Source organism: Thunnus maccoyii, chromosome 4 (genome assembly GCF_910596095.1).
Source record: "Thunnus maccoyii chromosome 4, fThuMac1.1, whole genome shotgun sequence".
NCBI lineage: Eukaryota > Metazoa > Chordata > Actinopteri > Scombriformes > Scombridae > Thunnus > Thunnus maccoyii.
The window spans coordinates 23,845,543-23,858,729 of record NC_056536.1 but is presented as its reverse complement, the minus strand read 5'-3'; the positions used below and the strand labels follow the sequence as shown (position 1 = coordinate 23,858,729).

The 13,187-nt window shown below is 39.7% G+C and overlaps 1 protein-coding gene and 1 non-coding gene across 4 annotated transcripts in view; one reads left to right on the top strand and one right to left on the bottom strand.

Moving 5' to 3' along the window:
- dlgap4a (discs, large (Drosophila) homolog-associated protein 4a) overlaps window positions 1-6,737 on the bottom strand; it is a 90,277-nt gene extending 83,540 nt beyond the window's left edge. For 2 of the 3 annotated variants that reach the window (XM_042408885.1, XM_042408887.1), the window contains exons 1-2: window positions 6,720-6,737; window positions 6,467-6,569 (exon numbers count right to left, since the gene is read on the bottom strand). The gene's annotated coding sequence lies outside the window, so the exon portion shown is untranslated. The remainder of the gene's footprint in view (window positions 1-6,466; window positions 6,570-6,719) is intronic. The other variant, XM_042408888.1, reaches the window with a different exon arrangement.
- A 5,503-nt stretch (window positions 6,738-12,240) lies between these two features.
- trnar-ccu lies at window positions 12,241-12,313 on the top strand. Its single transcript has one exon. It is a non-coding gene; the product is annotated as a tRNA-Arg (tRNA).
- The last annotated feature ends 874 nt before the right edge of the window (window positions 12,314-13,187 follow it).

The window sequence follows — 13,187 nt, the reverse complement described above, 5'->3', positions numbered from 1 at the left end:
CGCTTGGCCGTCAATATGAGAACGTTTCTCTGTCCTCCTGCTGTTCTCTGGAATGTGTATGTGAATTTATGCATTTGATTTGGATTTGCCAGAGGGAGCCAGGTTTCCAAAAGGAAAAAAATCTGTTTTGAACACCAGTTTTCTTATATTTACATGGACGTAATTAAAGCCATCTTGTGATTCAAGGACAGCGGATATTACAATGAAACCCTGTGAGCTCTGTCCCTGTCCAAAAAGTATTTTTATATACACACAACCACCCACAGACACAATCACCAAGAACTGCCCCAGAAATCCATGCGAAGGTTATAGAAATTCTCTTTGTAGTCGCAAAACAAAATATCCCTGAGCTTTGAATATCACCCTGCATTATTTCCACAGCATCCTCTGCACTGTTCTGTGTTGCTCATCTGCCATTTCTTCTTTCACACAGCAAATGCCTCTCAGAAATGTTAAGCAGCTTCACCATCAAGCCTGTTTTATTTCTTATCCATATCAATAGGTTGCAGAACAAATAAGCCAAATCTTCATCAAATATTTATTCTTATTACATTTCATTTGAACCCAATTTTAATGCCTGATATCCCGAGAAAACTATAATTGTTCGGATGTTTGAAAGAAAAATATGGACTGCCATAAAAACACTGACATGAACAAACAGCTGTTGCTTGGATCTTCCCTGCAGTGGACACACGAGACATAATTAATCACCAAGGGACACAGACTCATAATTGCTGTGTGCTGATTAATTGTCCCTGGTGAGGAACGTTCAGCTTAACATGCAAATTTGTGTCAGAGGATCCATTCAGCGACGCAGCCCAGGCAGGGACTTATTGTAAAATGACACATGCAGGGAGATAACAAGACGCTTGTCAGTAGCCTACTGTAAAACAGTTGTTTCTATTTTGAGCTCTTATACACACACAGTAAATGTGAGATATTATAACTCTCATTTGATGAATACCGAGGGCCAACATGCGAGGAGAGTTCTTCGGCGTGACGTAGTAGATTGTTTATCGTTTGATTTGATTTGTCCTTGGCTTTCTGCTGCATTAAACAAACTGCTAAACAGGACAGGAGAGGAAATGAAAGGAGAGGAGATGAAAGGAGAGAAAAAGTAAGGAGAAGAGAAGTGACGGGAGCAGAGGAAAAGAGAAGAGAAAGGAAGAGAGTAGAAGAAACCAAAGGAGAAATATAGAAAGGAAAACTGAGAAGAGAAGAGAGAAGGAGACGAGTAGGGTCGCAACTAACTATTATTTTCATTATCGATTAATCAGTTAATTATTTTCAGAAAATAGTGAAAAATGTTGTTTCCAAAGCCCAAGGTGACGTCCTCAAATGTTTTGTTTTGTCTCGACCAACAGTGCACGTCCCAAAGGTATTCAAAGACTTGAGAAACCAGAAAATATTCACATCTGAGAAGATGAAATCAGTGAATGTTTATGTTTTCTTTAAAAAATGACTCAAAATGATTAATTAGTTATAAAAAAAAGTTGGTGATTAATTTTCTGTCAAACCTTGATTACTGTACTCAACTAATTGTGCAGCTCTAGAAGAGGAGAGGAGAGAAGAGGAGAGGAGAAGGGACAAAAGAAAAGGAGAAGATAAAAAAAGACGAAAAGAAGGGAAGAAAGGAAAGGAGAGGAGAGAGGAGAAGAAAAGAAGGGACAAATGGGAGGAGAGGAGAGAAAAGGGGATGAGAGGAGAGGAGAAGAAAGGAGAAAAGAAGGGATGAAAGGAAAGGAGATGAGAAGAGAAGTGAGGAAAGGAGAGGAAAAGGGTCGGAAGGAGAGGAGAGAAGAGAAGAAAAGAAGGGACAAAAGGGAGGAGAGAAGAGGAGAGGAGGGGAGAGGAGAGGAAAGGAGGAGAGGAGAAAAGAAGAGACAAAAGGAAAGAAGAGAATAAGAGAGGAGAGGGAGGAAGAGAGGAGGGAAGAGGGGATAAGAGGAGAGGATAGGAGAAAAGAAGGGATGAAAGGAAAGGAGATGAGAGGAGAAGTCAGGAGAGAAGAAGAAAAGGAGAGGAAAGGAGAGGAGAGATGAGAAGAAAAGAAGGGATGAAAGAGAGGAGGAGAGAAGAAGGGAAAAAAGGAAAGGAAAGGGGGAGAAGAGGAGAGGTGGGGAGAGGAGAAGAAGAGATGAAAGGGAGGAGGTGAGGAGAGAAGAAGGGATGAGAGGAAAAGGGGGGAAGTAACCTGATGGCAGGAAAGGTCATTGACTCAGCAGCACAGAGCAGCGTCAGTGGAGGCAGACTTCATTCACCTCCGAGCACTTCATCAGCTCCTGCACGAGATGAACTGAGAACAGCATTACCAAGGTCATAAAAATCTCCCTCTGTTGCAGACATATATAGAATGAGACGAGCCGCTCTCCTTAGAGATGAAATCACACTATTTCGCTCTCCATTTGAGTCCTCTTTATCCACAAATTTGAGAGGGCGATGATGAGACAATAACTGAACAGATGGAGCAGTAAGACACTTCACCAATGATAAGGAGGAAGTGTACACACGGCTGAGTTCAGAGCGCCGTTCTTCTGCCTGAACTGAAGTTACACTGACGGCTTGTTGCTATGGTAAATGTGGAGAAACAACAGCTTGAAATGATATACTGTATATACTGTATTTAAACTATTCCATATCCCAACACATTAATATTTTCTTGTCTTCCTTTCAAACTGAAATAGTGCATAGTGTGGATCCATAGTGATAACAGACTATGGTAGCGTGAATATGAGCTAAATTTCAACAGACATAACAGCGTAGGAGACTCAGCAATCCATACTGACTCGGTTATAGCGCTACATCATTCAATATGTAACACAGCATGATGAGTGACATGAAAGGCTGGTGAATCTGCTATATTGTAATTACCTTGTTGTGTATGTCAACTGACCTTAACACCCACCACATACAGCTGATAGTGGAGAGCGAGGTAGAGAGACACCAGTTAATATAACAGTGGAGAAGAGGAGAAAAGAAGAGACTGGGCTTCTCCATGTTCATTGAAATGCCAATTAGACCGATACCTTATGACATTTCTGCTCTTTCTCTTCTCATGAAACAGCTAATGCGCCCCAGCATGGGCAGTCATACTCGAAGAAGCCTTATAATGTAGAAGCTCTAATAAAGATTTTAACACTTTTCACCTCTTTTCTGCTGCCGTCTCTAAAACAGAAGATGGGAAACACATCTCAAAGTATTTCCATTACTTGTAGTGGTAAAAGTAGCAAGTGGCAACCTTCAAGGCTGAAAAATTAAGCCAACATCGAAGTGCCAAAAACTGCAGTTCCTCAAATGGCCACCTGAGGCTGGCTCCAAAAGTGAGTCAATCCCCATAGACCCTCATGTTAAAATGCCCAACTTTACAGCAGAACTAAACATGTTAACACCCTGGTACAAAAAACAGTTTTATAACAATTATAAACAAACAATTATAGCTAATTTCCCCGTTCATGACAACTGTACAGGGAAGTTTTATATAACTCACCCATTTAAAGTTTATAAAGGACTTAAGTTATGCATAATTAAGGGCGTGGCTGCTTTGAGTGACAGGTGGGTGCCATCACAGGCAAGTCACTGCCACAACAACAACATTGGTTAGGTAGCATAACCCCAGATTCACAGAGTATAGGTGTAGCCATAGCCGTAACTCAGTATGTTTTCAGTTCATGAAAGAAAAAAGTCTTGTTCAGTGTTCAAAAGACCCTCTAAGGAGTCGAATGTTCAGTTTTTACAGCACATTTTGTTTGAATGGTTTTAAGCCTGTTTTTTGCAAGTGAAAATTAGCATAAGTATTATCACAGTTAACCATAGACTGTGCTAACCAAGTTAGCAGCTAGCGTTAGGGTCAGCTCCACCCTCTCGTCCAAATATGGTCACTTCTGGCTCCAAAAATCCAAGATGGCGTTGGTCAAAATGCAAACTCAAGGCTTCAAATGGGTGATGTCACGGTGGCTACGTCCATTATTTTTTAACAGTCTATGTGTATCCCTCTGAAAATGTATTTAACCTAAGTTGTGAGAAGAAGATGGTATATTTTTGTTATCTGCCTGCCAAATATACAATCACTGTTTGCTGGGAAAAATGCACTAAAGCCAAGCTCGCTACGATGGAAAAACTGACATTTTAGAGGGAAAATCCAGGGACTTTGAAAAAATGTGTGTATCATTAATTTACTTCCTGAAAAAGGAGCTCTATGGAGGATTTTTCAAAACAAGATTGTTTGTGCACCATCAGTACTTTTCTTCTTTTCCCTTTTCCATTTTTTCCTGTTTCTTCATTTGGTTTTTTGTATGTTTTTTTTCTTTCTTTTTTGATTTTTTTTTTGTATGTTTGTACCTAAAGTATTGAAAGTAAAATTATTTGTTATGCAGACAAACTGCATGGCCCCTGTGATTGTTAAACCTGCAGTGCAGAACTTTTGTCTCCCCCTTCTGGCAGTGAGAGTAATTACACAAACACTGTCAATGTCATTGCCACAGACCAATCATTGCTGGTTGATGTAAGATGCATCACTACAGGTGCACCAGCGCGGGAAAGTCACCACAGACACCAGATTTAGAAACTCCGGTATACTGCGAAATACGGAGAGACTTACCTTTAAATATATGATATTTTTGGATAATTGTAACTGATGCATTGATGTTTTTACTGTTGCAACAACATATATTTCTTAAGTTGATCATATGTTTTGTATGTAAAATCATAATCAGAGTAGCTATAGCTGTCAAATAAATGTAGTGTATTAAAAAGTACAATATTTCCCTCTGATAAGTAGAGAGTAGAAGTATAAAGTAACATAAAATTGAAGCACTCAAGTTAAGAGCAAGTACTTTGAAATTGTACTTAAGTATAGTCCTTAAGTAAATGTACTTAATTATATTGCACAACTGGAAACTAGTGAAGCTGGAAGGAGCTTTCAACCTTTTCAGGACAAGAACAAACGCTCATGCAGACAATTTGAATGACAGTAATCTAAATGTGAACTCAATGTATTCAATATAACAGTTTCAGTTGTTGCAGGATTCCCTGGTGTGAAAAGACTTTTAATGCTCTTTGTCCTTTAACGTCATACCGATGTGTGATCCTGTGCGGTATCTTGTCAAATCACTCCCTGCAGTAGCCCTGACTAAGCCGGTTTTAAAAAAACACCCATCCTGGATCTGAGCCAGCTGGGTTTCCTTCAAACTCCCCGGTATCATCGTGGCTGTTGGCTCCCTGGCAGCAGCTATGACATTGACACCTTAGTGAGAGCCTCCAGTCCACCACCAACAGAGGTGCTTTACACCGGACTGCTCCTGTACTCTGTTTACACTGCTCTGCTTTTACTCACCTGCTGGTTTGTTATAAAAGCAAACAACCCTGTACACATTTAAAAGCATGTATAGAGTCAGAAAACAGAAAAAAAAAGCGGGCATCTGCCATTCATACTATATTGTGAAGTGCAAAGCTTTAGTTGTCAGGCTGCCCAAGCACTCAATGTGTCTCTGCCTGCGGAGGCTGCGTGCACACTGCTGCACTAACATCCTTCAGTGTGCCATCCACAGATTTGTGGTCCCATTGAGCTGTGGATGAATTATTAATCAGCCCCTTCCACTAACAAAATGGGCTTCTAATTGTAGGGACTCCTGTTTGACAACAACAACTGAAACACAGGCATTGATACAAACTGGCTATCGATCAACCCCCTCTCCCCTCTCCCCTCTCCCCTCTCCCACCACCCCCACCACGGACGCAGCCTCATCTTAAGCATCAGAGGATCAGAGGAGAAGTGTGCAGGTTTATATCCAGGCAACTCTATGCTCTCTCATATTTTTTCACATACAACTAACATTTTATAGATGCAAAATAACATTCATGTTTTCTAATGTTTCTAGCAGTGAGGGAGATGAAACTTCAAAGGGAGAATAAGCTGTGGTTTTAGATTTTATAGTCATCTAAAAGCCAGAGAAAAGCCAGGCAGCCAATGGTAATTTAGTGCTGATTAATTCAAAAATCTGCACCGAGTTAAAAAGCTGACAGAAATTTGCTCAATTGTTCTCAAAAGACATGTTTTTTTCCTTTCAAATCTCTAAATTCACTTTGTTTTTAAATGTTTTAAAGCTTTAAATATATTCTACTCGCCACTGCTTCTGTAAACTGACTTGGCAGTCTAGACCCCAGCTTCTAGTCCAGGCATCCTGAGGTGAACCACAGTCAAACTGCTGATAAAAACAGGCAGCTGGCGTGACATTCACAAGTCACATATCGGCATCTTGCAGCTACAGCCGCACTCGTGAGCGGACAGGTGAAGAGCGACCTATTCAAAGCAGGCAAATCGTCAATTTCAACTCAAGAGGGGGATTGACGATGCAACAATGCAGCCTGATGAGCTCCAATCGAGCCTTCAGTGTTGTTGTTTTTTTTTTTTTTGTGACTGAAACCCGCAACGCCCGATGTAAAATCCTGAATATGTCAACAAGCTTACCTTTGTCATGTTATTGTAATCAGCTGCAGATGGGTGTCGGTCACACGCGAATAGTTATCCAGCTCTTACATGTCGGCCGTATCACTGTCACCCGGCTGTTTATCTGTCGGGAAGGTAAACAAGACGGTCCTATAATATTGCTAGAAATATATAATTGCCTTTTTTTTTTATCCCTTAGATGTAGCTATGGCACAATATCTCTGCGGTCATTGCTTGCTGGTCCAGTACAGCGGTTCTTCTGGTTGCAGCTCACCGGTTTAGAGAGGGATCCATCACGGCAGGGAAAACGCAGTTTGGAGGCTGCCGGTGATGCTGCTGCAGCAGCGTTTGGTCCGTCGAGACGCGGGATGAGAGAGGTGGGGGTGGGGGCATCCGAGGGCCCACGACAAAACACTCAGCTCCGAAAATGAACTCATCGGAGCCGAAATCACGGTCTCATGAGCAAACGGTGGTTGATGAATCATTATGCGCACAGAGAGGCAACATGACTGAGCAGCCTGCGCGTGTGCGTGTGCGTTTTTATCTCATTCTTTCGCGTGTTTCTGAGGAGTGATGCTGTTTGATGATTCAAGGAGAGAGAAACAAATTTATTTAAAGGGACAATAAAGGGGGGAATTCATTCAACAAGACAACTGTCCGCCTATGACAGAGCATCAACTGATGATGTTTCCGGTGACACTTTGTTTGGTTGGTTTATTGATACGCTGTGTTACTGACTCATACACTTTTTGTGTGAGATGTTCAATCCAAATTAGTTTTATGAATTTGTGAATCATGGCTGGATTACAAAGTAGGCAACATTCCCCCCAAAAGCTCCAGGTTTACTCCATCTACATAATTTGATTAATCGAAAATATATTTTATAAAATTGGCACCACTGAAGCACAATATCAACTATGACAGGTCCTCCATCCTCCATCTTGTGGCCCTGCGGTCTTAAAGGATAGGTTCACATTTTCTAAGTCTGTCTTAAAACAATAGTCAGGTGCCCAAATGAATAGTAAAACAGGTTTTGCTTGCTGTAATCATCCCTCCTGTTTATATTGACCATTGGAAGATCTCCTCCTTATGTACTTACAGTGTAAGTGATGGGGGGCAAAATCCACAGAAAACAGCAAAAATGTATTTAAAAGTTTATCTGAAGCAAATATGAGGCTTCAGCTGTCTAAGTTAGTCAAATAAAATGGATATCTTCTCTCTTCAACAGACAGTGTTTTTCCATTCAGCTGCAGTGGAAGGATCGTAACAGAAAAAGGGAATTTGGCACTAAAAAGGCTTTAACTTTATAAGATATTGACTTGACTTCACTAATTTGGACAACTGAAGCCTCATTTTCGCTCCAACTAAACTTTTAAATACATTTTTGCACATTGAAAGTGCATCACGAAGGGATTTTCTAATGGTCAGTATGAACAGGAGGAATGATTGTGGCAAGAAAAACTTATCCTTTAAAGAGGGACTCTGTGTCACAATCTAGTTTTAAGACTTTAACTGTTTTAGTTTATATTGTGCTCAATTGTTGTAAAGTCATTTTTTTCTATCAAATCACACACAGAAAACTGAGAGCAGGGTAGTATCATTCCATCATAGGTGTACTGTAAGGCTGCAACCAACAATTATTTTTATTATCTTCTGACCATCATTTTCTTCAATAATCGATTAATTGTTCAGTGTATAAAATGTCAGAAAATAGTGAAAAATCATTATTCCCTGAAGCCTAAGTTTACATATTCAGATTACTTGTTTTGTCTGACCAACAGTCAAAAACCCAAAGATGTTGAGTTTACTGTCATGGAAAACTAGAAAATATCTACCCTTGAGAAGCTGGTGCCACTGAATTTTGGGGATTTTTGCTTCAAAAAAATGACTTAAACAACTAATCGGTTATCAAAATTGTTGCCAATTAATTTTCTGTCAGTCGCCAAACAAATTAAACATCTAATCATTTCAGGTCTAGAGTACTATCATGTTTACTGGGGGTCCATCGGGGCCTCATCAACAAACCTTTTCTCTGGGGGCATGGACGTCATAAGTCCAACAGAAAAAAACATATAAGCAATAATAAATAAATTATCAAATGTGTTTCGTTGGTAACACTTTACCTTAAACCTTCCTCTTTATTATTTATAAGCTGCATACAAACACTTAATAAATGGTTAACAAACACACCATAATGTAGTTGGAAGCTTTATATTAATAAATGATATATGATTACCCACCTAATCGAAATCTTTACAGTATATAAAACATTTATTTATACACATGTACTAGTCATTCACTCATGACCTGAAAACTCATAATTCAAGGTCCACTTACTAGATTTATTCCAATATTTGTTATTATTTTCATTAATATTTTTAAGAGGATTCTCTGAAATCAGTGAGAGTCCTCGATGGTAGCTATGGCCTTCCTTCTCCATATCACAAACAAAATCAACATGTTGTTCCATTATCCAAAATAATAGATGACATCACCACCACAGTCTTAATGGTACATAAACAATACGTGAAAGCCAGTTTAAGGTGGGTTTTCCCTTTAATGTATGAGACTGTAGTTCCTCATTAATGTTTGTCAAAATGAATACTGGTCACACAGATGTTTTGACACACAAATGCAAATGTTATAGACACGCACTCACACACACACACACACACACACACACACACACACACACACACAAATACAGAGGTCGGTGCCACCAGCAACTGCATGAATATGACTAATCTTCAGTTTGAAATCAAACTGACAATAAAAGACAATCTGTCCTCTCCAGAGTAATGCCCAGTAGCACAAGCATTAAGGATGGCTGATTGGATAAGACCATGACTAATAACTCTGCATCTGATCCAAGGGTGGATATCCAAAGGGGCACCGAAGCAGCCAGTGGTTGTGTTGTAAGCTGAATACTTTTTTTTTTTGTTCAGCTAGTCCTCCTCCACAGTAATCTCGTCACATATTGTCTCTCAACAAAGAGAGATAATTAGTTCAGCTCCACAGTTCAGTTGTGGTGGACTGTAACTTTACCTGAGATTTCACTTGTCTTAATTTAGCTGTTACATTAGCGGCCTTTTGGTGCAGATGACTGAGGTGTTATTAGAGGACGTACATTTTGTCTTTTAACTCCGTGAAAAGCCTGACTGGACGTGGGTCAGTGATGTCAGTAATGATAACATGACAATACTGAGGTAACAGGTGTCTTATTATAAGTTGCAGGAGCTCATTTTGTTGTGTTTTTATTGACACTAAAAAGGACTCAAAAGGAAAAAATAAAGCTTTGTGCTGTTCATTTGGTCTGCTCTGTCATCTTCAATGTGTTTCATGCAGTTATAACGCAGTTGGCATGTGTGTCGCCAGGTTTCACAGGTAATATCTAAGTGTCTAGATTCTAAGAGGAGACTACAATAAAGTAATGAAGTACACAATGACATCACTTAATCCTTCCCTTAAAAACTCACCAACGACCAAATACCTTTATGTTTAACTGTAGTGTATTATTGTTTCTTTTTTTCTGTCTTAATTCCTTTCAGGTAGAACAATAACCTTGCGTATGTTTGTTCATTAACAGAACTACACTTTCCATTATGTTACAGGAACTATTGAACTCGTACACATCTTGGGTATGAAACAAATGGCACCCACCACCAAGGACCAATCACAACGTAAAATGAGCAAGGGTCCACACAGACTGTACCTGTGGACACACACGCCAAGTGTGTTACACAGTCAAAATACACATTTCATTTGAATGAGATTGTTTTAGATCAACATTAAAACCACATGCTGCTATAAGAAACAGTAATGAAGACCCAGAGTTGCTTTGCTGCATTTGAAAAAGAGTAAAGGAATTAAATATTACTGTATTTAACATATTAAATGTGTTACAGTATTGTCTTCTTCAATAAAGCTTTCCCTGAAATGCTTATTATGGTATAAGCAGACCATGTCTAATAAGCACCAACAGCCTGTATACATCAAGTTGGATCTAGTCAGGTAAATGCAAAACAAACCAATTACTGTGATTTTTACAGTCTGTCTCAACATAACATAACGTTTTGCTTAAATTTGAAAGATAAAGCTTTTTGGCCAACTGTTGCCATAAAATGTCATTTTCCTCTTTTGCGTTACATTTTCCAGATGGAGAAAAATGGGAATTTCTTTCACAATCCATCCATCATTGTTGGTGTAGCCTACTTTACTTTGTGTGGTTCATTTAGTCCACATGCAGAAAATTCAAATGAAAGCAGCTTTATTCTGCTTTGAAATTAAATATGTAATAAAACAAGATTTGTAACTAGTACTTTTCAGCATTGTAACCCATACAAAATCGTGACACATTGTTGGCAGAGTGATTGAAAGTAGTGGGATAGTTTCTGCTTTGTCTCTGGCCTCCCTGTGTGTACTCAGGCCAGTGAGTAGTGTATGATAGATATATAGTGAGTGTTTTGGAGGAGGGAAAAAGCTGTTCCACCATCAACTGCCAAGCTCTGTTGTGAGCTTGATCAAATCAGTCCTCTCTGTCATTGACAATCTGTTTTATGTAACAATTCCCATATTCAGTACTCGTTCCAGGACTAACAAACTGTTTCTCAGATTACTCAGAAAGCATTACTGCCAGATGTACATGTGTGTTTCTGTCACTTTCCATATTTTTTGTTGCTTACAGCTGCTTGGGATTGCCTTTGACTCTGCAGTTGTTTTTTAGATAAAATTCATAAAATATACTGTGCTGCGTTAGGTAACAAAGAATAAAGGTCGAAGACATGACATTAAAGCCAGATAAAGCTTCTACAGCCATGCTAGCAGCTCTGTGAGGCTGTACTTACGCAGAGGAGTGCCTTAGGCTAAATGCTAATGTGAGCATGCTAACATGCGCTCGGTGACAATGTTAACGTGCTGATGTTTAGCAGGTGTGATGTTTGCCATGTTCTCCATCTGATTTTATCATGTTAGCAAGTTAGCAATTACTAATTAGCACTTAGCACAATTCACAGCTGAGGTTGATGGGAATGTCATTCATTTTGCAGCTATTTGGTCATAAACCAAAGTATGTGAAATTTTTATATTTGACCAGATGATGGCACCAGATAAAAGTTAGTACAGTTAGGGGAACACAGATGTGTGTATCAAATTTCATGTCAGTACATTCAATAGTTGTCAAGACATGTCACTCAAAACCACTAAACCACCCATGAAGTTGGAAGACTGAGATATCCTGAGTTTTAGTTCCCATATGAGACAAGCGCCAAAAACATTGGATCTTGCAATAAAGCTTAAACTATGTGCTCCGCGTCAGCATGCCTGCCAAGGTCAGCGTGACGAAAATGTCATAATCTGCCCTTGGCAGCAAGGGTCTGCACGGATTGTACCCATGGACCATACGCATGACTACACGTGTGAGTATGTTCGCCTACAAAGACACCCAATGTAACAGAACTGCATGTCCGTCGGCTGTCCACCCTGTTGTCTACATCTGTGTCCCTTTTGGCGTATCTAGCCCTATATATGCATATAGATATGTATATTTTTTCTTGTCGCTGTAAAGTATAACATACAATTTTGTTTTGTCTGTTATGAATTTGGGGATTTCAACAACAGACTGTGGATGTAAGGAAAACAGTCTCTGCTACAGACAAAGACTGCTGAGCACAAGCATTGTTCGTTCACTGCATCACTGCTTTTGTGCTCCTCATGCTTTCAGTGCTCTGCTGTGCCATGTTTCTCCTATAAATGTCCCTCTCTGTGTACATTGTCTCCCTACATACATTATTACTGAAGCCCCAGTGGCCTAATGGATAAGGCACTGGCCTCCTAAGCCAGGGATTGTGGGTTCGAGTCCCATCTGGGGTGACTAACAGCAGAGTGGTGTGCTGGGCCCATAACTGAGAAGTTGATGGATCAAAACTGCCCTCTGCTAATTTTACTGACAGCTGGTTGGCCTTAAATACATGTGAGTTCCCTAAAGAGGTAATCCAGTTTCTGTAGAGTTGGAAGACTGAGATATGTGTATCAAATATCATGTCAATACCTCCAATGGTTGTCAAGACACATCACTCAAAACCACAAAAACAACCATTCTGTTGGAAGACTGACATATCCTGACTTTTAGTCCTCAGTATGACACAGGCTATGCTCAAGGACCATACACACGTGTGAATAGATTTACCTACAAAGACACCCAATGCACAGAACTGCATCTATTGGTCATGGTGGAACTAGAGGAAAAGTCAGGGGAACCATCAATGCCTTTACCTAATTTTGTGAGACTTCGTTTAACAGATGGTAGTTAAGTGAAAACTTTAACCTGCTGGTGGTGATAGAGAAAAAGTCAGTGGATCACCATAGTCATTAGGATTCATTGTTTGGGAACCAACATCTTTACCAAATTTTGTTGAGATGTTTTAGCAGGTCAGTTAAAACTTTGACCTGCTCGTGGCACTAGAGAAAAAGTCAGTGATCACCAAATTCATTAGGATTGATCCTTGGTGCAACATGGATATCTGTGTCAAATTTCATGGCAATCCATCCAATAGTTGTCAAGATATTTTACCATAAACCAAAAAATATCAACCTCATTGGGGCACTAGAGGAAAAGTCAGGGATTTCCCAAAGTCAGTAGGATTCATCCTCTGGGGATCATGAATGTCTGTACAAAATTTAATGGAAATCCATCCAACAGTTGTTGAGACATTTTAGTCTGGGCCAAAGTGGTGGATCAACTGAC